At 36.2% G+C, this 25,813-nt stretch overlaps 1 long non-coding RNA gene across 1 annotated transcript in view; it reads left to right on the forward strand.

The window, feature by feature from the left end:
* The window catches only part of LOC135222181 (uncharacterized), a 110,654-nt gene that overhangs the window by 38,124 nt on the left and 46,717 nt on the right, over positions 1–25,813 (forward strand). Inside the window, exon 2 of the long non-coding RNA XR_010316190.1 lies at positions 5,168–5,316. This is a non-coding gene — a long non-coding RNA (uncharacterized LOC135222181). The remainder of the gene's footprint in view (positions 1–5,167; positions 5,317–25,813) is intronic.

Genomic DNA, 25,813 nt, shown 5'->3' on the forward strand with positions numbered 1-25,813 from the left:
TTTAAACTTTTATTTCACAAAAACTAACTCTCGCCATCTTTAGCTGCTCGATAAGAGGAATTCTATTGACAAAATGCAGTAGCGAATGAGGTAGACTGTAAAGTCAACTTTTGTAAGTACCAAAATTGACTAGTGTAGGGAATCAATATTTTTAGGATTCTCTGAATTTCAATTGAAAGTATGGCAACATTTCTTGGCCTTGATTACACTTTCAACATGAATGAAAACTTTGTAGAAGAAATTCGCTTATAATGGAAGGAGAGAGAGAGGTAGGGGCAAGGGCACAGTATTAAACTGCAGAATGGAGAACGAGGTCAGTAACACGAGCAAAAGTGGTCCCCTGAGACCGATCTCACGCAACTGAGATCGTCCTTTCAATTAGCTGCCACTTCACAGTCAAAATAGCTCCCATCACATCGCTTCAGGAGCGCAGAGAAATGAGGATGAGCGAACCATTCTCCTCCAACTGCCGAAATTAACTTCTGATTTCTCTCTCCATTCTTCCCTCCATTATTTTATGTTTTACTCTCACTTTTTTTCCAGTAATTGTTAATATTTAATTGTTAGTTCTTTTGTGCCTTGCTTAGGGTCTAGTGCTTTTGTGTAATTGTTTGTACGAATTACCAGACAGATCCCTGATTGGCCTCGGCGCCACCCCGTCTTTTAGCCTGAGATTTCAGTCCTGGAAGTAACATTTTCTTTCTTTCTGATCGGAAATTTTGCTAAGATTTATCATTTTATATTCTTGTCACCGAACATCCTAAAATAGCTTTTCATACGTTTGAAAGTCATGTTTAGAACATAATTGTCGATCAACGAAAGATAAAAAAAGGACTTCTTATGTGTAATGGTTAGGACGAACTAATCGATTATTCAGATGAATATGTTTTCCTTTACTTGCTGTATAATGCAAATGTAAACTGTATTTGGATGTATTACATTCTACCCCGTAAGGGGATAGTGCCGTCAATGCACCTCATTCGATGTAATGTAGGCATTACGTTTTTTGCAGCGTCCCTTCGGCCCCAGCTGTAACTACTTTCATTCCTTTTACTCTACCTCCGTTCATATTCTTTTTCTTCCATCTTACTGTCCACCCTCTCCTAACAATTGTTTCATAGTACAACTGCGAGGTTTTCCTCCTGTTATACCTTTCAAACCTTTCACTGTCAATTTCTGTTTCAGCGCTGAATGGCCTTAGTTGCCCCAGTGCTTGGCATAATGCCAAAAATCTATATAAACCAAAATAAAATCACATTCTAATCTTGCCCAGTTCATTAAACTTATCAATCTCTTGGTTGACCTGTTAATGTCTTAGCTTTGACTAATTTCTTATTCACATTAATGTAAGTTTTATCTCATCCTCGGTATACATATTCATTTTATTCCAGTCATTCTTTTCACCTACTGATAATAACCACACGATCTCCGAAGACAAGTCAGTTTTTGCTTGTCTCTCTTTAAACCATAACTGAACACTTCGTCAGCATGTTTATTACATTTTGTGGATTTCTTTTTCCACGGGATTTTCTTATTTATTTACGGTTGCAGAGATTTGTTTCGTCTCTCTTTTCAGGTAGACTGTATTTTTGCTCTCTCTCTCTCTCTCTCTCTCTCTCTCTCTCTCTCTCTCTCTCTCTCTCTCTCTCTCTCCGAACTGCGTTGTGGGTAATTAAGGTTCGTGAGAAAGGTATCTAAGGCCCCGTCCACACGGTCGAGCTTTGGTCGACGAACTTTGTCCGATGTGACGTCAGAAGCGGAGAAACAGTGAGAAAAGTCAGAACTTTGCCGCGGTTTCTCCGCTTCTGACGTCACATCGAACAAAGTTCGTCGAGCAAAGCTCGGCCGTGTGGACGGGGCCTAATGCAGAGTATGTATTTGATTTACCGCTCAAATAAATACTCTAAGGTTGATGTGGAGAGTATAACATTAATAAGTAAATATTAATGAAAATTTCTTGCTCTTTATTGATTAAGGTTAAAAACATATTTTAATTTTCGTATCTATGGATTCCTTCACCTCTCATTCTTGGGTTCTGCCCAGACATTGCTTAATAATGCTTTTAAGAATTTTTTTACTCATGTTCTCGCACGTTCTCCAATTTCTCTATTAATTAAAAAAATCCCTCATATTCAATTAGCTAGTAAAAACGACCGTTCTGAACTTTTAACAATGTTCTCTAAAACAAAAATGATTAATGTAACATAAGAGTTTGGAAATAAATCTCGGGAAAAACAAGTCTGGTGATACAACTATTAACAAAAAGCACATTTTTTTGTAACTGAGACCGATGAGTTTGGTTTTGATTGATATGGATACTCTCTTCACAGGCAGTGATACTGTATTTAAAAATAACTGGTAATTCTCAGTTTCTATATGTGTCATGATTTTGAAAGTTCATACGCATATATAAATATATATATATATATATATATATATATATATATATATATATATTTATATATATATACATATATGTGTGTGTGTGTGTATATATACCTATAATATATATATATATATATATATATATATATATAGATATATAAATAAAATACATATATATAATATATATATATATATATATATATATATATATATGAATAATTATATATATATATATATATATATATATATATATATATATAATATATGTATATATATATATATATATATATATATATATATATATATATATATATATATATATATATATATAACATTCATTGAATAGAATGGCTTTCTCACTGTTAACCAGCTTTTTTGAAATTGCTTCATATTTCCTAATTATTTTCTTTACTTCATTGTTCAGGTTACTAATGGACACATAATGGGGTTCTTCCATTTACTCCAGTATTTTTACACGCGACAGCTGTTTCGTCAACCTTTACGTATTGACGTTATCAAGCGTACTGATACAAATATGAGCCTACATGCATTTTGTGACGTCATGAGGACGGAAAGGTAGTACAATTGCCAGATACCTAGTTTTAAGTATTTACAAAAGACTATAGTGAAACATAAAAAAAATAAGACAAATAAATAAATATGTTAACAGAAATTATATAAAAAAGTTGAAAGTAAGTTATTATACACATTATACATAAATATATATTAATTACATATATGTTTAATTCACTGAATGTCAGTGTTGTGCTCCTGTCCGCGTGTGGTGGTTTTGTTCCTCGCGGTTGAAGGGCTGCCACCTACATGATGGTAAGGATCGGTCTGGCTCACGTTGGATGTTAAGGTTGGGGCGTTGCATTGCGATGCTGACTGCTTCTGATATCAATAAACGATTGTAGTTGCCTTCCTTGTGTATTATTTTGGTGGTTTGTGAGAAGTTCTTGTAAGGATGGTTTTTATTGTGGGTATCCACAAAGTGCTGATGAATGGCTCCTTGGTTTCTGTGGGCCTGCATGCGACGTTTGAGTGTAGTGGTTGTGTGTCCGATATAGCATTTTTGGGGGGACTGACATTGCTCGTCAGCACAGACAAACTTGTATACTATATCAGATTTAACCTCTCTCCGTCGATGGGGCCGTACTGTTTTTCATTACCAATGAGGCCGTAAGGTTTGGTTTGCAGATGAAAGTGCTCTAGAGCTTTGTTTTTTAAGCTTGACATGTCATAATTCACACACACTGTGTGAGTATATATGTATATATACAATATAGTTATGTATATATATCTATATATATATATATATATATATATATATATATATATATATATATGTGTGTGTGTGTGTGTGTGTGTGTGTGTGTGTATGCATCAGTTAGTAAGCATATATCTTGTGATTACATATATGTTATATAATATATATATATATATATATATATATATATATATATATATATATATATATATATATATATATATACACACACACATACACCCACATACATACATGAAAAGGGAGCAGTGAATTCAAAAAGCAAACGATGCTACGGAGAAAAAAAAACAACAACAAGGAACAACTTTATGTGCTGTGGAGACGGATTGCTGCTGTTTAATGTCGTTTTGAGACATTTGTTTTGGTGCTTTCTCACTGTATTGGTCTCTTGTGTTTCATATTTATGTGAGGAAAAAGAGAGAGAGGTACATGAAGATTGTGGTTTTTATCCTGAGAGCTGTAGTCACTCGTTCGACGTAATTTACGAACATCATTGAGTTTTACCACAATGCCGGTATGATGAATAGCCATAATTTATTTTTATGATATCTGTAAATAATAAGTTGCCATTGGTTCATTTATACTTGTTTAGCTGATACGAATTTATTCATGTTGAAAAAGAGAGTATGGGTTATCTCAGTCTGTTAACGCTATCTCTCTCTCTCTCTCTCTCTCTCTCTCTCTCTCTCTCTCTCTCTCTCTCTCTGCTTTGTAAACTCTCAAAGCCGAAAAAGAAGAAGATTTCAATGAAAAGTTCTCAGGCATGGGCGCTGAAGCATCACAAAAACTTGTATATAGAAGAAAACGGTTCTCATAGCTGTTCAACGGAACTGTGATTGTCATTAATTATTTCAACAGTGATCTGCTGTGGCACTAAGTCAGGTATGTTTAATGTGTACTAGGTTTGATAATGCATTAGAAAAACGTTTAATAGTTTGAGTCGCCTTTCCCTTGCCATAAGGGGCTTCTCTGTTTTAAGGAACTTTAACAGAAACTTAAATTTCTTACGATTCAAATGACGAAGTCTCCTAGATCTATCATACTCTGACGGGAAGTAACACACTCTCTCTCTCTCTCTCTTCTCATCTCGCTCTCTTCTGTTCTCTCTCTCGTCTCTCTCCAATCCCTCTCCCTCTTCTCTCCTCGTCTCCTCTCTCTCTCTCTCTGTGTGTGTGTGTGTGTGTCAATAATAATGTTATGGAACAAGACGAGTTGAAAATCAACTCTTACAAAATGTGAGATCTGATGATGTGATAGTCACCCTACTTGCTAACGTCACTTTCTAAAGGCCTCAGTGATGCCTTTTCTTCTGTAAATTGTTGCTTTTTATGGAAAGGGATCAATTGTATATCCTTTTGCTGTTGGATACCATCATTCAGTATTTACATTGATCGAGAAGACATTTTTTTCTATTGCAGCATTTTGTCTATTTTTTTTGTTTAGTGGTCAGTAGAACTTATCTTTTTTTTTTCTTTTTTTTTTTTTGGTTTGCAGTGCCGCGTGTATGCTGTTTAGAAAGTACATCTGCGTTTGTTCCTCGAGTTTTTATGTGTTGCTAATCATCATTAAACCTAACGGTGGTTTGGGAGCTTCATGCCCCCTGATCTGGACGTTTATTTTGCGCAAAATCGCAAATGGTCGAGGTGAGTACTGAATTATTATTATTATTATTATTATTATTATTATTTTATTATTATTATTATTATTATTATTATTATTATTTTTATTTTTATTATTATTATTATTATTATTATTATTATTAGTAGTAGTAGTAGTAGTAGTAGTACCACCACCGTTCGTCAATCATTTCATCTTAAGGTATAGTATACGCTTAAGACGTGGTTCGGAAGTCACGTAAAGCCGTTGGTCCCGTTGCTGAATAACCATTGGTTCCATGCAACATAAAAGCACCATACAAATAAACAAACCAACAGTATACGCTTAAGTAGAACTGTAAGGAATTTTTGCTACTGCTGTAGAAACAAATGCATTGCAGTATACTCAAGTAAGCCCTCAGTTGTCGACCGATTTTGGAAGGTTTCTATCCGTATATTCGCCTCTTGATGGGCCCGTCCTGGGACGTTCTCATTTTAAGGGAATGTGGGGTTACTGGAATAGTCGGCTAAATCGATTTTTTTATGATGCTATGAAAAGCCGCGGAAGCGTCCCGTAGATACTTTCGCAAGGAGCGTGATATTTGACATTGACATTGATTTTTAGCTTAGTGCCCCTTTCCTCTAGCATTGAAAGTGAATGAATTATTGAAGTTGACGTATGGTAGGAAGGTAATGGTATTGATGCGATTTAGAAATAAGTTACTCTTATCATCAAGATATAGAACATATCGAAGATCACTCAGCTTTCCAAGGGCAGCACTCATTTAGTCATAGCTATGTGACAAAATAATTCACGGTATAAACTCAAATGGTGTTAACTAGCAATTTCTCAAAATGTTATCATTGCGCCCTGCTTGAGTCTTTTATCTGATGATCAACAAGGTTGATGTCACTGACCATGATCGTTTGCTTACCTTCCCACAACTCTAAGACGACCTAATAGCGCCTCAGTGGCGTGGTTGGTTTGGTGTTTGCTTCTCACCTTGGTGGTCGCGGGTTCGAGTCCCGGCCATTCCATTGAGGAGTGAGAGATGTGTATTTCTGGTGGTAGAAGTTCACTCTCGACGTGGTTCGGAAGTCACGTAAAGCCGTTGGTCCCGTTGCTGAATAACCACTGGTTCCATGCAACGTAAAAACACCATACAAACAAAACAAAAAAAGCAAAATATTCAATTAAAAGGATTTGTCATAATTACTTGGGCGTGTGTGATTTCCATTCAAACGAATTTAAACGTGTTCTGGTTATTTTTTATGTGAGTGATTTTGGGTTCAATATAAGGTGCTTGGGCCAAATAATTCCGTGATACAGTTTTAGAAAAGTATCAGGCAATATGTATCATTCCTTTCCCTTTGTACCACAGAAACACTTAACGGCAGAGTTCGTCTTAATAATCCTTTCCCTCATAGTTTGCACTAATCATTCTTAGGTTATAAGTAAAGGGATCATCTTGATGCTCTACGTGTGTGTGTGTGTGTAAGACAGAGGAAAGTTTTATTGTCTAACTCTAAGCATGTTATATTAAAGACGATAAGTTTGTCAGTTCATGTGGCTTCCTCATGCGGATAGTTGTATGGTGGCGTCTTTTCAACTCTTTTTGAGAGAAAAAAGGAGAGAGATGAAATACAAATAAAGCCATACACTTTGAAAAAGAAATCTATAATGCATATGAAAAAGGGACTCGAACAAACATGTAGCAGAAACGCATAAGTAACACGCAGTGAAAAATATATGTTGAAGATAAGACCATCGCAAAAACCCCTCGGAAAAAAAATTTCCCGGTTAACTTTTCTCGTCAAGTGATGAAATTAAGCTGCTCAAACGAGGAGGGCCAAGTCATCACCTCGTCAACACTAGTATAATCATCATCATTATCATACTCATCATTACGGTTACAGTAATGTTATCATCGTCAAAGCCCTCGTACCAGACACGCAAGGCAAAAGAGATGGAAAATGGGAGAGAGCATAAATCGTTTGAACTCCTTCGCACTTCTCACAGGTGGAGAACGCGTCCTCTCTTCCTACTAGTTTCTCTTCATGAACCGCGTTACTCTTGTCATCACCTGCGTAGTGGGGTAGTGCTGTCAGTACACCCCGCACGATGCACAGTAGGCATTACTTAAGGTTCTCAGTAGCGTCATTTCGGTCTCTGGCTGCGACCCCATTTGTTACTTGTATTGTACCTCCATTTATATTCTCTTTCTTCCATCTTACTTTCCACCTTTCCTAACAATATTTTCATAGTACAACTGAGAGGTTTTCCTCTTGTTACACCATTAAAACCTCCTTTTCCGTCAATTTCTCTTGCAGCGCTGAATGACTCCATCAGAGGTTCCAACGCATGGCCGTTGGCCTCAATTTTATATTCCATTTCATTTCATTCCTCTTCTCATCACTTTTCCTTTGTGCCATCTTTCATCTTCCCACCTACATTTTTACCTTCCTTCTTCAAGTCCCCCCTGTTCAAAATCTTCCTTTTTAATAAAATTTAAGCACAATTTTTCTTCCCTAAATCGGTTAGATATATATGTACATTATGTGCAAAGAGATAGTGTAACATTGGTTAGTTTTTTGGGCATGGAACATGCTCACATTTCTCTTGTAAATGAGACGTTTAAAAAAAATTTTCAAGTAAACTTTGTTTTTTTCAGTTAGATGCGGTTCATGATTTTTTATGATCGCTTGCTGAAAGATTGAGCGTTTGATGAATTTTTAAATTTCAATAAGAGTTTGAAATAACTGTAAAAAATGAAATAGAAAACTAGTCAATTTTAGAAGACTTCCATATTGGTTTATTTCATGCTCGATTAGGTATGTATGTATGTATGATTGTATGCATTAATACAGAACAAATAAAAGTAAAAAATAATTCTTTCCAAGGTTGAAGTTGCAACATTAACCGAAATTGCGAGATAAAATCGTTTCCGGAAGATTTCCTAACATATTATACAAAAAAAAGTAGAAAGTGGTTGGCCAAAATAGAAAATTTTTACCGTTCATGCCTCGTGTCCGATAACTTTAAGAAAATAAAAAAAAATAAAAAAATATTTTCCCGCGCATCCAGCTGCTACTGAGGACACGCCTATCCCTGCTGAAATCTAGTTCAAATTCCAGTTTTCATACCCATAGAATATTGGGTCGAGCTCAGTCACTGTCTTGTCAGTCATCTAAAAATGGCGCAACCAAAAATCCCATTAAGATGCTTTCATAGCATTCTAGGTAGCGCACAGCAGAATAAAACACGGCGGCACAATACCAAATGTTTGTGAAGTGTACAAGGAAAAAGGCAGGTGTATCATTCCCTTAGAATTCATGGGTGAATCAAAACTAGAAGGTGATTAACCCTGTCAGTTGTCCGGGGAATTTTAGAATCTGTTGTTTACTTACTGTGTTCTAAAGAGGAAGAAGGATAAATGATATCAAAGTATGCTGCATGTCAAATATTCTGGGGTGGTCAGAGACACAGGAAGATACATATATGTATATGTGAATGCAATGAATTTTTGCTCATTCAAGGTTGCCAGGTGTAATTTCTTCTGTTCGATATAAGCCGCAATAGTAATATACAGCTATGAACCACAAAATTAATATTATATTGGAATTTCAGTGTCCCGAAATAGATAGGCCTAAATTTACTTGAAGCTAGTTTTTATTTCTGCTGACTGATTTGTGGATAACATGCCGTTTTTTTTTAGTTGTCAAGTGTTTCCTGCTGATCTACTCACCTTGTTTGGAAGAAATTCAAGGTGGTTAATTCGGCTTCAGTTGGCAGAGAAATCTTGATTTTCTTATTGTGGAGGCTACGATGATAGTTACACAATTATAGTCTTTCCTTTTAGAAATAGTGGAGCATTCCGAGTTTTATTATTTTTGTACCACGAACTTGGGCCTGTTCTGGTAATGGAACGTCAGACATTCCGATTAGTAATGGGCAACGGGAACAAGGAAAGTGGTAGTTTTTACTCAATAGTATGATTGTGGGAATGTACACTCCTGTGTAGGAGAGACATAAGTGTAGAACACATGGAATCGAAAAACACATTCTTCACTACTTTTTTAGTCAGAAGATAAAAATGACTCGAGTTAAGGGGGGTTCATTTCACCGATGTTTAGATTTCGAATATTTTGTGGGGACAAAAATTCAAGTACAGTGCGTCTGTAAATGTAATACTTAGAGGTTCTTTATTCACATGGCGGGAGTTCAGTTAGAATAACGCTTGATAACGCGAGTTTGCTCGGTTATCAAACGATATTCTAACTGCAAGAAAATGCAAGTCATTTTTTTGCAAAGGCCTGTTTGTGGAATATGTATAGATCCGAGAGCCCTATCTATTGACGTTATATTTTATATTCGAATGAAATCAGAAACTTAATAGCATTGGCCATTGTTCCTACCCCAGAGCCCCATGTGAGAGAATTATAACAAATTCTAAAGCAGTTTCATATTTGTATTAGGAAATTATATAGATGATAATATTCTAACATTTATAAAAAAAAAATAGTACAACGCCAATCAGCTGCAGCGCTAAACTTTTCAGATAGAATGCGTTAAGTCAAGAGCCTCTTAGGGGTTAGTGCTGTCAGTTCAACTCACGTGGTGCACTATAGGCATTACTTAAGAGTCTTTGCAGCGTCCTTTTGGCTCTAAGTTGTAATCATCCATCATTCCATTTACTATACCTTAATTCATTTTTTCTTTCTTCATCTGACTTTCCATTCTCTCCTAACAATCTTTTCGTAGCACAACTGCGAGGTTTTCCCCAGTTTACAACTTTCAAATCTTTTTAATGTCAATTTCCCTTTCAGCACTGAATGACTTCGTAGGTCCTAGCGCTTGGAATGTAAAATTAAGACTCACTCTCTCTCTCTCTAGTAAGTTGTTTACCTCTATTCTTCCTCGCCGGCAAACCCCAAGCTTCTCATCTTCTCCATTCTATCTGCATGTTAATGAGGGACCGGTAAATAATAGGGAGAATTCTTGACGACAGTGAAGATTTTTCCCTTTGAACACACGTTCACCACACCCTCCCCTCTGCTAATAATTCCTCGGATCCTTTGTTCCTTCTGTCAACGCTAACGGATTACCTCCCAAAGAAAAATGTTGTTAAGCTGTTACTGAGGACATCTTCATTACACATGAATAATGCTTCTTAGGGAATGTTTGGCAAAATATGAAATTTTATTCCACAAAAGTGATTCGGACTTCGAGCGTAAATAGAAGCGTTGTTGTTATACCTATCGAGGGATAGTCCCATATTGCTTCCTTATTTGCCTATTAATTCGAGGTGTATTACCAAACAGAGTGGTACTATTGTAAAGTTTTGGGATCAAAATTTCGAGAAAAATGTTGGGAACTACCGTATCAAATCGCTTATGGGTTCACTGATTCGTTGTTGAGTCGTCGAAAATGCTACGTTTGATCCGAATATGTTTCTGCCCGAGCCGAATTTCAACGGCCTCCTCTTGATGTTAGTCATATTTGCGACACCAAATATAACGCCTCCATTCATTGTTTTGATGTGTATTTGGAGATGTTCTTTGTATACCGAAATATGATATTCGTCAGAGAACAATTGATTTATTTACAGCCTCACTCGCCGTGGGACTTGCATGTAGCGATTGGGTTTGTTTATTTTTCTTGTCTAATTATTTATTATGTTAAAAATTTTTGAGGGGAGAAAATTCCATTCAACAATAGACAAGCAGTGTTCATTATGTATGACTGGGTTCTATTTTCGATAAGGCATATAACTTCATATCTATTATACAGCCTAACTACTGAGATGCGCCTCAGTGGCGTGGTCGGTATGGTGTTGGCGTGCTACCTTTGTGGCTGCGAGTTCGATTATCGGGCATTCCATTGAGGAGTGAAAGATGTGTATTTCTGATGGTAGAAGTTCACTCTCGACGTGGTTCGGAAGTCACGTAAAGCCGTTAGTCCCGTTGCTGAATAACCACTGGTTCCAAGCAACGTAAAAACACCATACAAATAAAAGCAACCTAACTACTGAGATCATGTGCGAAGTGTCATGGAGCTAACAGAAATTTTCTGTACAGGAGGCTTTCTTTCAGTAGGTATTATTTGAGTAGCGGAAAACTCTTAGTCTTTTTTTTTTTTTCTTTTTATCCCACAATCTTCTGGGGTTCAAATTTTTCATTTTTATCTCACAGTATTCTGGAGTTCAAATGTTTTATATTTATCTTAATTATATTCATATGATGCTCCGGTTTTAAATGCCGTTTGTAGGAGATAAAGTGTTAATGATAATACGAAGTTTTCATTCCACTCTGAGAAATCTTTTGACAAAACATTTCGAAATATCTTTTTCACTCGTTAGGTTTTCCTGTAAATTTATAATATCTAGTTCTTGGGACTGATGTCCTGTTGATGTAATCCTTCCAGGTAACACTGTACGAATTATTATTGCATCTAAAGTAAAAACCAAAATATTTATCAATTTTTAAAATACATTGTATTTCATTCCCACTTTTTCCCTGAATATTTAATTGCTATTCCACTTCTCTGTTAATGAGCTCAGGTTTAGCCATCACTTTCCTGAAAATGACTATTTGCACAGTATCCTAGGTTATGAAATATGCATATCGGTGTCTAGAAAACACCAGCGTCGTGTCGTCTTTAATCTTAAATACCTTATTGTTTTTCTTTACATCTTATTCAACATTTTAACGCAAATTATGAAAAGCCTAAGTTATAAACCAGTTTCACGCAGAATAGTCAAAATTGTCATGTTTACTCTTCCTGCCTTGGGTGCCATTACAAATCACATGCCTCTGTTCAGTTCCCTGAGAACCTACAAGAATGGAAAAACTGGTTTGCTATCGGATCTCTTCCGAGAAAGTCGCTAACATTATTATTACGTTTATCTCTTGAAAAATAAGAACCCATTGCCCTTCAAGTCTGTGAAACTCAAGGAAGATAAATATACTAAATAATTGCCATTAAGGAAGCTATTTTCCCTGTGGACTTATTGTTCACAGAATTTCGTTACAAGATTTCCTACTCCCATATTTCGAATCTCATTATTCAAACCATTATAGAACCACGACTTTCTAAATAAAAGAATACACTTTTTAGGTTTCTGTTGGTGTTACAGTTGTACAAACAAACAATGTTTGCCCAAGCTTTCGCATGTACATACTGTGCTAATTTTACCAAGCACTGCTAGTCTTTACCAGCAAAATAATATGCAGCAAGTAGCTAATTTTTTGTAGCCTAGTTTATCCTTCCTTCTTGTTGTTTCAGTGTTTGAAAGTAAACATCTCTTATTGAAAGTAAGCATCTCTTATTTCTTAACCTGAGATAATTGTTATGACCTATAAGTGTATATCTGTGGTGAGCTATGGTTTCATTGTCCCTGATAGTATTTGGCTACAACATTGGAGTCGCTCATTTAAAGTAAGATCAACTTGGAAAGACTTGATTAACATAGGAAGCAATACAATTTCCTCCACTACCACTGTCACTGTTATGTGCAAGTGCATGAATGTACATTATATGTACAAGCTCCTGTGCAGGAGATAATACACACACTGCCTGTTAAACTCTTATCCTATTTATCTCTTAGTTTCCATATGCTATTATCCTATCTTGAATAGCAGGAGTTCCTCCCAATGCAAAGGAACTTATTGGAATTCGATACATGTGGCAACGAAAGGAAATCTATGTCCACGCTATAAGTATGTCATTTGAAAAGAGAAAAATTCTTTTTATCCTTAGTACAGTATTATGAGATGGAAAGATTTGAATTCATTCCACTTATCGTCCAAGTCCCAAAATTTTCATTGACCTTCCATCAGGCCAATAAGAGATCGTTATATATGTATATAAAAATTTTGTATCTTTATTCGGGAATTGGCTGGTAATTCATTGTATGGTTGGGTGGTACTACCCCCGTCCCCGTTCCTTAGTGTTCAAGAACAATGGCTGCTGTCTGTGATTGATTAGGACATAACAATGGCGAGAAGGCTCCCCTAACCCCCTGAATACCTCTCCTATCTCTTCCTTTCCTCTGTTGCAGTTCAATGTATATTTCAAAATAATGAGACACCTCCTCCAGCCTTAATGTTATGGGGATATGCAATTCGAAAGAAATATTCCTCGGGGAATAATTTTTCCAGAATAACGAGACGTAAGGTTCTCATATAGAAGGAGGATATGCTGAAAGATGTATGAAATTGTACGTTTTTCTTGAATCCCAATATTGGCTCTTCACAAGCTACTGCTACCCTTTATTACGTTACTTATTTGTTTATCATAACTGAGAATAGAGGGACAGCTTTATTCCACCGCTTTTTCATAGTAGTTAAAGACACGCGGGTAATTTAGTGTTGTAAATACTTCTAAAAGAAAAGAAAAAATCTTTCTGGTAAACAGGCACAGTAGGTGTTTAGTTTTTACCTACAGAATACATATTTTTTTAATAAATATTAAACAGACGATAAAGGTGAAGGAATACCTACTAAAAGACTTACACTATGTAAACTAACAGCTAATATATTTCTCCCTCTGCACAAGAATTGAGCTTAAGTATATTTAATTGTGTTTGCGCGATATAGACGTTTTACCAAGACAAAGCATATTATGTTCGGGTGATGCAAATATAGGTGAAATATTGATATATTTTGTTAGAGCTTATATTAAGAAAATGGCTGTAAAAAGAAAAACTAGTTGTCATTTAGTTTCTTTTGCTATTGACTGCAAGCCAAGTTGCCTATGTATCCAAATTTAAGACTGGCCAGTACAGTCTGTTGTTAGGGTTATCTCTGGTTACAGACTTTCATGCATTTTCATGTCTTTTACTGTCGACATACTCGACAACCCTGAATACACACCATGCACTTCTTTCCTTTTTTTTAATCTGACCTCTTGTACTATGGTCTTCTGCTATATTGCACTAGAGTTCCCTTGCTTGGGGTTACACTCCAGCACACTTCTCTTGGTTTCCAAACACCGTGTATGGTAGGCTTTGCAGAATGGCCGAGGATGCCTGATAGTTTAGCAAAAGGTTGCCTTATCCATGTCATTTTCTTCTTCTTCTTTGGCTTCCCTGTGAATTCGCCTTTAAATCCGTCCCTACTGTTCTTTGAGTGTCTGACAATTCTGGAGATGTAATTGTCTTTGCTGGGGTTCCGAATCCTCTCAGGTGATCAGTTTAGATCCAGTGATAATTTTGTCTTTTTATAGGCGTACACTTGTCAAAATTGATTTTATACATGTTTTTATTGTTCCTGTTATTGCTTTTATTAAATTTGCTAATACTCCTTTATGTTTGTTTTACAAACTGTTGCTTCTCTCTGGCAATATTGAACTTAATCCTGGTTCACAGAATTGATCACAGAAAATATTTTATATAGAAGTGTGTGGATTATGTAAGAATAAAAGGGACTTAGATGTTGCTACTGTCAATTTGACTGACATCTTATTTTGTTCTAAAACTCCTGGTGTGATTTGCAATATATTTAAGAACTGCTGATTCCAATGTTTAAAAAAGCCATTTTACTCATGCATAATGCATTTCAAAGGGTCATGGAATGGCTCTCTATATTTAGATAACGTTTCTCCACATCGCATAGTGTGCATTTCATGTAAGAGAGGTGGTTGAATTCTGTGGAAGACTAATAAGTCTCTTATGATTTTGCTAGTTACTGAGACCCAGATTTGAATTAATCTATTCTTCGCTGCTTGGTTACCAAAATGGCAACAATTCTAGAAGCTGACTCAAAGGCTTGCTTCATTTCTGTTCGGGATCGCAGTGCTCATCACACTAAATGGCTGAGCTAAGTTACTGCCACAAGTAATCATGATGTTGCTGTAGATTAATAAAGTATTTCTGGTTGTGAGCGATTAATAAATGAACCCAAATACCAATCTGGCAACCATCTTGACCTTTTGTTCATAGATCATATCAAAATATTAATGTTTAAATGATCATCTTAACACTTATTGATTGGAGAATTCCTTATAAGATCTTCAAATATTGTCTTAGCTGAGAGTGCTTATAATTAGGGTAGGAAGGATATCTTTTTTGTGCCTTGGAAGTTGTGATGGCATAGACCCTAATGGGATCTTTCCAATCTTTTTTAAAAATGACTGCTGATCTCATTGCTCCTAAGATTATATACTACTACTATTTTCAGTAGGTTAGTTGGAGTTGCAAGTTTCCCACCTGTCTGGAGGAAGGGAAACATTGCTTGATTACATAAGGGACAAGGTATGTCCTCTTGCTCCTCAGAATTAAGGCCGATTTGAATGATCCCTTTTTCATCTAAAGTTTTTGAGAAGTTGCTGTCTAATTACCAAGGGGCCTTGGTACTCGTCATTATCTCCTGTCTTGTAGAGTGGTCTTGATGAGGGAACACAGTCACGCAAGGTCGCTTTAGATTTTAGCGTAATCTTTGGCTGTGTGAATCATAAAACACTTATCCACAAGCTACGATTAATGAGAATTGGTGGATCTTTTATTTTTGAAGGAATTTGTTATTGGCAGGCCCAAAAAGGTCTGTGTTGATGGCCAGTATAGTATTACTTTAGTACTGTCACTTAAGGTTCCTGAAGGTAGTACTCTTGGACATTTACTTTCTGTTATCTATGCTGTTGACATGTGAAAAAAGTCTTGAGAACAAACTGGATGCATACGGCGATGACGTTACTTTTCCAGTTATTGTTCCATCTCTGCACCTAAAGTCTGTGGTTGGAGAATCCTTTCCACTTTTCATTTCCTGACCTAGTTGTTTTTGCTCGTAACACAAGGCAGGCTGCTTCTGCAAACACTGTGTCGTTTTTTAGTATCAGGTTCAGTACCACTCGGTTCGCTATGATTTTATCTTGGCCACAAGTAAAATGTCGGATACTTTTCCTATTGTGTTTCTGGAATCTGTTGATCTCCGAATGTTTCACCAAGGAGCAAATGCATTTCTGCTTTCTCCTGACTTATTAATTCAGGTGTGTTGATCTTCCTGTTCCCTCATATTTATTCACATCGATTCCTTTAACTAGTCTCTCTCTGCAGGTTGATTTCCTTTTAGAACAATTTGGGTTTATAGTCGGTTCACTCTGGACATGAAGGTTTTCAGTTGAAGATTTAAAGAAAGAAGAGTAAGATTACAGAGATTAGAGATGAATTACAAAATAAATGAACCAAGGATGGTATGTTGTTGTCATTAGACTGTTGAGTTAAGAGGAATGTACTATATCAAAGTAAAACTTGGAATGCATAAAGCACTTATGTGCCATCTCTCACTCATGGAAGTAAAGTGAGGATGATAAGTGCTGAATTTAGAAGGGTGGTCGTAGGGGCGTAATACTGTCAGTATATCTCACACGGTGCACTCCAGGCATTACTTTAGGTTTTTTGTAGCATGCCTTCGGCCGCGGACTGCAACCCTTTTTGTTCGTTTTACCATTCCTCAGTTCGTATCGTTGCTCTATCTTACTTTTCGCCTCTCATCCGTAAATTACGTCATAGGTCTCGTGGCTTGGCCTTTGGCCTAAATTTATATTCCAATTGCAGAAGGTAAACTCTTCAGCCGAATTAGTTAAGAATAGCTGAATGGATGAGTTAAGAGATGCACCGAAGTACTGTAATAAGAAAGGTGAGCACCAGAAAGCTCTTAAGTAGTTTGGTCACGTGGATAGAATGGAGAACAACAAATTATGCAAATAGGAAAAGTAAATATAATTCAGAAGTAATGGGAGATTGTAAGAGATGGAGACCGGGAAGGTATTAGGTAGATTTCAAGAGCTTTTGTGTCGGGGCAGAATTTGGAATAAATGGCGAAAATATTTTTATATCGGAATTCACTCTTTTTTTCATTCCTAAAGAATATGTTGCAATTAACGTATCCCATAATTTGCTGGAGTGCGACTCGACCCTGAAGCTAAGTGCCTGAAGCTTCTTCAGTTAAAAATCCACTAAAAAGTTTAAATTCGGGTGTAAGGCAGTCGGCTTTCGTGGATGTTTATGGAGCCCATCTTCTAGCAGGCTGATCTCACTATATCATACAATTAGTTTCCTTGAAATGGATGTTAAAATGTTGGGCTGGCTATGGCAATTTCGTCTATTTGTGTCTTGTAGAAATTCAACTCACATGCACACACACATATCTCTCCTCTCCTCTCTCTTCTCTCTCTCTCTCTCTCTATATATATATATATATATATATATATATATATATATATATATATATATATATATATATATATCATACGTATATGTGTTTGAGCACCGGGGTATGTAGTATAGTACATGCATATAATTCATGCAAAATGCAATGCCAGAGAATAAATGTGTGGGAACTATAATTTATAATAACCTTTGTTTTCCATATTCACAAAAATCTTCATGTATTTTCGTGTAGCTCGTGAGCGTATGTATTTTCAAAATATTGGTCTCTGTTAAATAGAACAGAGGGAATTAAAGTTAATTTCGTCCAAGGATCCCTTTTCCCATCAAACAAAAGATCTGGCCATTATGTGATATACCTTCGTCTCAAAATGAAGCTCGTCCTATCTCCAATGTTATTAGTTCCTCCTCTGTAATTACTATTGAATGAACCCCTGGAGTGGTGCCGGAGCTCAGCGATTGATGAAAGAAATTAAAATGATTGAGGGAGTAGATATTGGGGTGATTAAGACCCAGGAGTAAAAGGTTTGTTTTCACCAAATGTATCTCTTATTTTTCCTGCTGCTTTTCTTTCCCAATTTCTCTCTCTCTCTCTCTCTCTCTCTCTCTCTCTCTCTCTCTCTCGCTCTCTCTATCTCTATCTCTCTCTCTCTCTCTCTCTCTCTCTCTCTCTCTCTCTCTTTCGGCGGCAAAATTGCTGCAGCAGCAGTCGGAAGTAGTTGGCTTGTCATGAAAAGTTGTGGTCGTGTGTGGGCATGCGTTCCTTTATTGACTCTTGTTTGCTTGGCTGTATATGCTACTCGTGCAAGCACACACACACACACACACACACACACACACACACACACACACACACACACACACACACACACACACACACACACATGAAAGACGTTATATATACGTAAATCCTTGTATACAAAGATAAACTTATGTCATTATAGGACACATTGGCCTATTCTCAGCCATCAGTTATTCTAATGAGAGTTTGGTAATAGTTTATTGTTATTAGAGTCTTTGTTTGTTATTTTTATATATTTAAATCTGATTTGAGAAGGTGTTGTTGTTGATTACTTGATGAGCTATTCCTGTATGTTCACATTGTTAAGAATTGTTCCTAGTTTTCTGTATTTTTCTTCATGGGTAAATTGACAGCAGTAAAATTTAAATGGACGGGATTATGTGCAATCTGGGTGAATAGTATTGACGAATTATTAGAGAATCGGGAAGCCTACCAAATGATCATGCTCAGGCCTCAATCAGAAGATATATCAGCATTATACTTTATTAAAAGATCTCTATGTTCTTATCGATAAGTTTTGAGAGGTTAAGGATCACAAATTTATCCGTGGCTAATGCATTTCTTTTCCAGAAGTATTTTTTTATTCTTGACATTAAAATTGAATCACACTTTACGAGTACATATTTACACACGGTGCACATGAAGTCATGCAGCTTATAAACTTGAAATGGGCAAAGAATGAAATTTACAGTCTGTAAGATATCCAGGCCATATCACTTTTGTATATTTTTCCTGGGACGCCAACGAAACCGTGCTCAGCGCAGCCAGCGGTCTTGAAATGCTATTGCCTGCTTTCGACGAGTTCACAGAGGAGATGAGGCTGTTAAAAGGTTCTGGCTTTGCTTTTGCTTGAACCCTCTCGTCCTTAAATCTTCCCGCATTCTGAGTTCACTCCGATTAATTAGGCAGCAATAAACTCATCCGTTAAAATTTCAATATTTCCTCTACATTCCTATTGCCATTCCTCACACCGCTCCTTCGGCGTCCATTTGCTCTCATGTTCTTTTTGCTCGTTATCGCATTTATTAACCTGTGATTATTTTCTACATTCATTCAGTTTACACATCTCTGTTTTAATTATTTAAAGGGTTAAAGCTATGACTTCTTCGCCTGGAAAGGAACATAATGAAGAGATAGGCTTTTATGCTTATTTTATTTGGGTATAATTACAACCCTTCTTATAATGTAATTCAAGCTACTGAAAGATGAGACAGATACTTATTTTATTTAAAAGAAGGCATTCGGTCAGTAAAGATCAGAGTGTCATGACAGATTAATTCAAACAAATATTTTCGTGAAACTGTAACATAACATACAAGGCCGCTAGTCATTCTTCGCCGACTGGTACCATTTTGACATTAGCCGCGATGAATCACCAGCCTGGTGAGTTGCCGCGTCTTGCCCCGACCCAGCGCGATATTGGGTCGTTGTCTTGGAGGCTCCGGAGTGATGATGATCTGGCGGTGTCGTTGTTAAACACTTCGCCTCCCGCCCACCCATGACACCCGGCGTTGCCGTCGCCTCGATTTGGAGTTTATAATTGAATGTAAACAGGGGCACCGAGGCGTCTGTGCTGAGGGTTAATGAAGGGGGTCGAGGTTCCCTCTTCCAATACGACAACCAAGTTAGAGACCAGTCCCTTCCTTCATGGTCCAAGGGAAACTCGAGTCCCTCCCTTTCCTTCCCACTGGTACCCCGCCCCCCCCCCCCCCCCCCTGGGTTGTCCCTTTGGTTCCCATCATACCATGCATGGGTCCTCTGCTTTTGTTGCTTCGATGTAATGTGTTTGAGGTTACAGCATTTATGAATACAAAGGTTTGAACTTTAGTTGCAATGGAGAAAATTGGAAAAGTGGTGTCTTTTGTGGCAGAACTCTTAAGATGTGTGCGGTCATTTGCGAGGTACTTTTTAATTTCATTAAAAGTGGTGGGGATACGTTGTTTTGGGTAAAGTCCTTATTGTAAAGTCAATACGAACACAGACTGGTTATTTAATTCTGATTCATTTCATATTCAATGAAATCGGAGGAAACAAGAAAATTGATGTCTGTTTTTGACAGAACTCTATAATAGGTATGTGGTCATTTAAAGATTTTTTTTGTTTCGTTTTATTACTTGTGACTTAGATATTTTCATACGGGTAAAGCCCTTATTTGGAAAAATCTATACGAACACAGACTACTTATTTAATGCAGATTCATTTCATTGTCGAACTGCGTCCTTTCAGCTGGAAAGTAATAGATATCGGCTCCAAGCAGAATGAGATTCACCCACGAATTTATGGAACCACTTAAAAGCAAGCACTATCTGTAATTCATTATGAATTTCATTCGTTCAATTGATTGATAAACAGCATCAACCTTGTGAACTCTTGCTGCTCTGCACTGATATACAGTTTTATGTTTGCTTCATAATAACGGCTGGATGGTGGTTTGCGTTTAATCCTTTTATGGCGTGTTTAATGTGTTGATAAAAACTATTTTCTGGTGGCCGATGGCCAGTTCATAATATAAAAATCGTTTTGCTGTTTGATAGACGTTAATGGACGGCGATTCATTTTAGAAAAAGATTCGCTTTAAATTTTCCGAATAATCTATTTTGGGAACTGAAGTTGGTTTTGTTTGGCTCGATTACCCTTTCTATAAAATTCAGTGAACTGTAAGTAATCAAAAGAGCACATAGAATTAACTGATGTAAATGGATCCTATTTCAGTTCAGCATAGTAAATTTATTCATCTTTTATTCCATGTAGCCAGCTGAGAAGCATTAACACCAGAAGACTACGTGTGGAATATCTGTCGATTCTATGAAGTAAATATAGTATACATAATTATAAGCGAATAATTTAGTAAGTTGTGTTTGTGTATTATATAATATATATATATATATATATATATATATATATATATACCTATATATATTATAATATATATATATATAATATATATATATATATATATATATATCTACCTATATATATATATATAATATATATATATATATATATATATATATATATATAGATATATATATATATATATATATATATATATAGATATATATATATACTATATATATATAGTAGATATATATATATATATATATATATCTATATATATATAGATATATATAGATATATATAGATATATATATATATAGTATATATATATAGATTATATATATAGATATATATATATATATAGATATATATATATTATATTATTATAGGGCCGCCTGACATTTTTGGCATATCTAGTCAAGGTGTCTGATTTCTAACCCTTGGCAAATATGGTTATGCAATATGTCGCAATATTATCGTTATCTGTTGACACGTCCTTGGGTTATTGATGACTGCCAACTAGGAGTAAGCATATAATTTTGCCCGTTAAATGTGGAGCCTTGTTGAAAGCGACTGGTTTGCTTAGGGTGAATGAAAGATGGAGAAATGAACATCAGAAAGGACGGACGGCAGAACAGTAGGTGCGCTTGATTGGTCAAGTTGTTAGGAAATCAACATTTAATGTTGATGATGGAATGAGAGGACAGGTGATGTCCTTGAATACGGCCTGTGAAGGAAAGAACGTTTCTGGATCTCTGCTTATAATATGGATGAGAACACAAAGGCCAGTGAACACACACGTGTGAATGAAAACAATTTTTGGGGCAATTCCTCTTTTTTGGAGGAAAATGAGAGCAGATGCTGAAATGAAATATTTCGTAATATATGCTGAGGAATAAGGGTTGAATATTTTTTTAAAAATATGACGTAAAAAAGGTTGTTTGGTGGACAGCGACTTATTTGGATATTTCTGGGAAGGAAGGAGATGGAGGCCGAGAAAACGTTGGCTGGATTGGACAGGATAGTTGTCAGGATTCAAGAAACACGTGAGTTAGTGAGGACACATGAGTGACGCAGTGTGTTTAGCGGTGGTTGCTGACGCACTGCTGATGAGCCTTCATTGTAGGAATATATAGGGGCAGAAGTTAATCCTTGATTCAGCGTGGATTGTTATCGAATCTTCAACTTCTTACGAGGTTATTTTTTTATTTTTTATTTATTTATTTATTTTTTTTGGGGGGGTTGCTTTTCTATTGCTTGAAATACTGACATTAATTTTGAAAGCCCCTTCAATAGAATCCAGATAATGGAAAGTCTCATTCAGAAACTGAAATATATAGACTGTAACAGTTCAGATTTGCTATTTACAGTTAAAATGTTAAATAAGTAAATGATGAAATCGAAAAGTATCGTTACAAAAATAGCGTATATTAATTCACGGCCTGGATTTTGCCCGCAACAGACAAATGAAAAATTAAACGTCATGGTAGATTACACAGTAGGAAGGATAAACATGAGGGTGAGAAATCGGGGAGATCCAGAGCACTAGAATGAAGAAAAGGAAATTTGCAGTGTTTGTGTTTGCCAAGAAACGATTTATTGACGAGGATAGCAGGGGAAAATTGGCGAGTGCGATTCTAGCGGAAAGAAGGAGAATAGGATGTCTGATGTAGCGAAGGAACCGATTAAGTTTCACGGTTTTGATAAAAAAGGATGAAAATAAAAAACAAACAATTACGGAATTAAACAAGTTTGCGCTCAAATCTCACGTAACAGAAGTGAGTGCATGAAATGCTTTCAGGGAAAAAGAAAAAAAAAAAAGAATCCTTATACTCGACGATGGTGAGTTAATATAATAGGAATCTTAGGCCCCGTCCACACGGCCGAGCTTTGCTCGACGAACTTTGTTCGATGTGACGTCAGAAGCAGAGAAACTGCGGTAAAGTTCTGACTTTTCCCGCTGTTTCTCCGCTTCTGACGTCACATTGGACAAAGTTCGTCGACCAAAGCTCGACCGTGTGGACGGGGCCTTACAGTAAAGGTATTCTGAACGAGCAAAGGACATTGTGAACGGACAGAGAAGCCTTTGAAAAATGACATTGACAACAGTAGAGATCTTTATCGTATGGGTTCGGTTTCATCATACCTATTCATACCTATTCATGCAGATATCTGAACACTGTTAGCTTTTAATAAAGAACATCAAAGCTGGGGTCATATTGACAACCATTCACAATTCTTTAGAAACTCAACACCGATGAAAATACTTTTGCAAGGTCCATGGATACTATATAGGGGATAAAACATGCCCATTGGACAATGGATTTTTACTCAGCCTTTGTATAGGCAGTTTATATCTGTTGAATTATCTGAAATTAGATGGAATGTGCAAGAAAGAAAAATAAGGGGATTTTCCATAGTGAAAATAACGACAGCTAGTTCATTAAGAATTTTTAAGACTGTGATAAAGGTGAACTGACTAGATTCCGTTTTTTATTCGTTCTTTCCTTTTTTCATTATTGTTGTCTGTTATTCCAAATTTTCAATAGCAGAACGCAATTATTCATTTACATAATCAAATACCGTCTTGGTATCAAATCAATACAATCGGATGAAATTCTTCAGTCTGAGACACCGTCTGACATCAGTATCCAAATTGAGAGGTTCATATTGTTCACCTCTGGTTTACATGGCATTGGGTGTCTGGGTGTAGAGATTGGTTGCGGTTTCTGGTGTTAGGCAGCTCTCCTGATCAGTAAAATGAATTCTTAAGGTATAAAAGCTTGGATCCAGCTTTCTCGTCTAACTATTTGCTAAGTGAAATGTGGCAAGATAGATTTTAATACACTTGCTGGAGACAATACAATCAGGTAAAGTTCACATGGAACGAAATAAAATACGATAGCAAGAATATTCATCCTTCGCCTCTTGAAAGCCGGGGAAGAATACGAGTGACAGTTTCTCATTCTGAGATATTGCTTGACTGACTTCTCTTCAGTTTTTCATCAACGTCAGATGTGTACGAATCATGCAAGTATTCCCTATCTATCTTGGATAACCAAATCGAATTATTAATGAGCATTTCAGATCACTCCAGCAGTAAGATTCATAATTTTAACAGCTCACCATCGTTGACGATAAAGATTAGACATGTATTTTTATTTTATTCCCTAATGGCGTTTCTTTTCACCTTTTCTCAGTCACCTAACAGTTGTGCCAACAAATAGGTTTTGCATATTTAATATCGAGATGCTGATGTTTTCCCCTTGAACTGTAAGCTGCGAGGTTTTTTATTTTTGTTTGGTGAAATATCAATTGACTGTTATTCTTGTCATTCAGCTATGCTGTCTCGGTTAGTACACAAGAAAAAAAGAAACGCGTGTTGAAAATTTCACCTCCTAAATTAAGATTTCTTATTAATTGTGAAATTGGATTCGCAATTAAAAGCAAAACTTTGATTTTATCTATATTTTAGACTTACACTGGGGTATATTTGTGAACCCCTACTAATAATCTTTTGTTTTATTTTATGTTTGTGTGAGTTTTTATTTTTTATTTTTTTCTAAACTTTCACGATGTTTAGTAGAGGATAATTCATTAGAAGATCTGCTTTTCTTTTATTATTCATTTTTTATTCTAGTCAAGTAGTGTTCAAACCCTTTCACGCCAAGTAACTCTCTCTCTCTCTCTCTCTCTCTCTCTCTCTCTCTCTCTCTCTCTCTCTCTCTCTCTCTCTCAGCAATAACAATTTTGCATCAGGGTCTGAAAAATGTTGTTTTCATCTAACTTTCTCCCTCTGAAAGTTGCTCGCCTTTTCTTGGAATGTTTTTCGGCCCTCGGACTCTTGAGTGGCATGTCAAAGATTTTTCTATTACTTCGCCAGTCGTGTGACGGACACGAGTTTCTTATTTATGAGTTCCGAGGGAATTTCTCTTTTTTTTCTTTCTTTTTCTTTTTTTTCCCTCTCCAGTAGATATTGCAATATCAGGCAGTAGGAAAGGGAACGTTTACGGCCACAGGTAAATTTGGTGTTGCTAGGTAATCAACAGTCTTTTTTTCGAGTTGGAATAAATATTTAATTATCCTCATTACTAGTATGTCGTTATTGGTATTGTTAAATGTAAATCCTGGTTTTCGTATATAGGATGGAGAAGGATATTATTCTTTTCCTTCTGCTTAGAACTATGTATCCCAATATTCTGAAATATGAAATAACAGACACATCATTGTTTGCGGAATAGAACCTGAATCTGACTGATAGGATATGAAATGGGGTAAGGGATATAAGATTGAAATGGGTATATTCAAGTTAGAAAATGGGACACTAGGGGCAGACCTTTAAAAATTACTTAATGAAGAAAATTAAACGAATGCCATTATGTTCACATGGCAGAAGATCAAATAGGAAAGTGTAAGCTAAAGACATTGTGATTACCACCAAGTGCATTAAAAGTAGAAAATCAAAAAGACCGTAGGGAATAACAGCTGATGTACAAAATTGCAAAGAACCAAAGAACCAATCATTAATGTCCCAGCCAAACTACATGACAATATAAAGAAAGCTAATGGAATCGGAAGTGTGTTAATAGTGTATTAAAGCCATAATATTATATAAGAAAGAGCGAGGATACACAGCGCGAGAGGTAAAGCCCAAAATGTCGGAGAAGGAGTTGCCAATAAAATGCGTTAAAATCAGCAGTTTTCTCTTTGGCGTCTTGCCATAAGAGTAAAGTGACGAGCA

The sequence above is a fragment of the Macrobrachium nipponense genome, chromosome 3 (genome assembly GCF_015104395.2).
Source record: "Macrobrachium nipponense isolate FS-2020 chromosome 3, ASM1510439v2, whole genome shotgun sequence".
NCBI classification, from domain to species: domain Eukaryota; kingdom Metazoa; phylum Arthropoda; class Malacostraca; order Decapoda; family Palaemonidae; genus Macrobrachium; species Macrobrachium nipponense.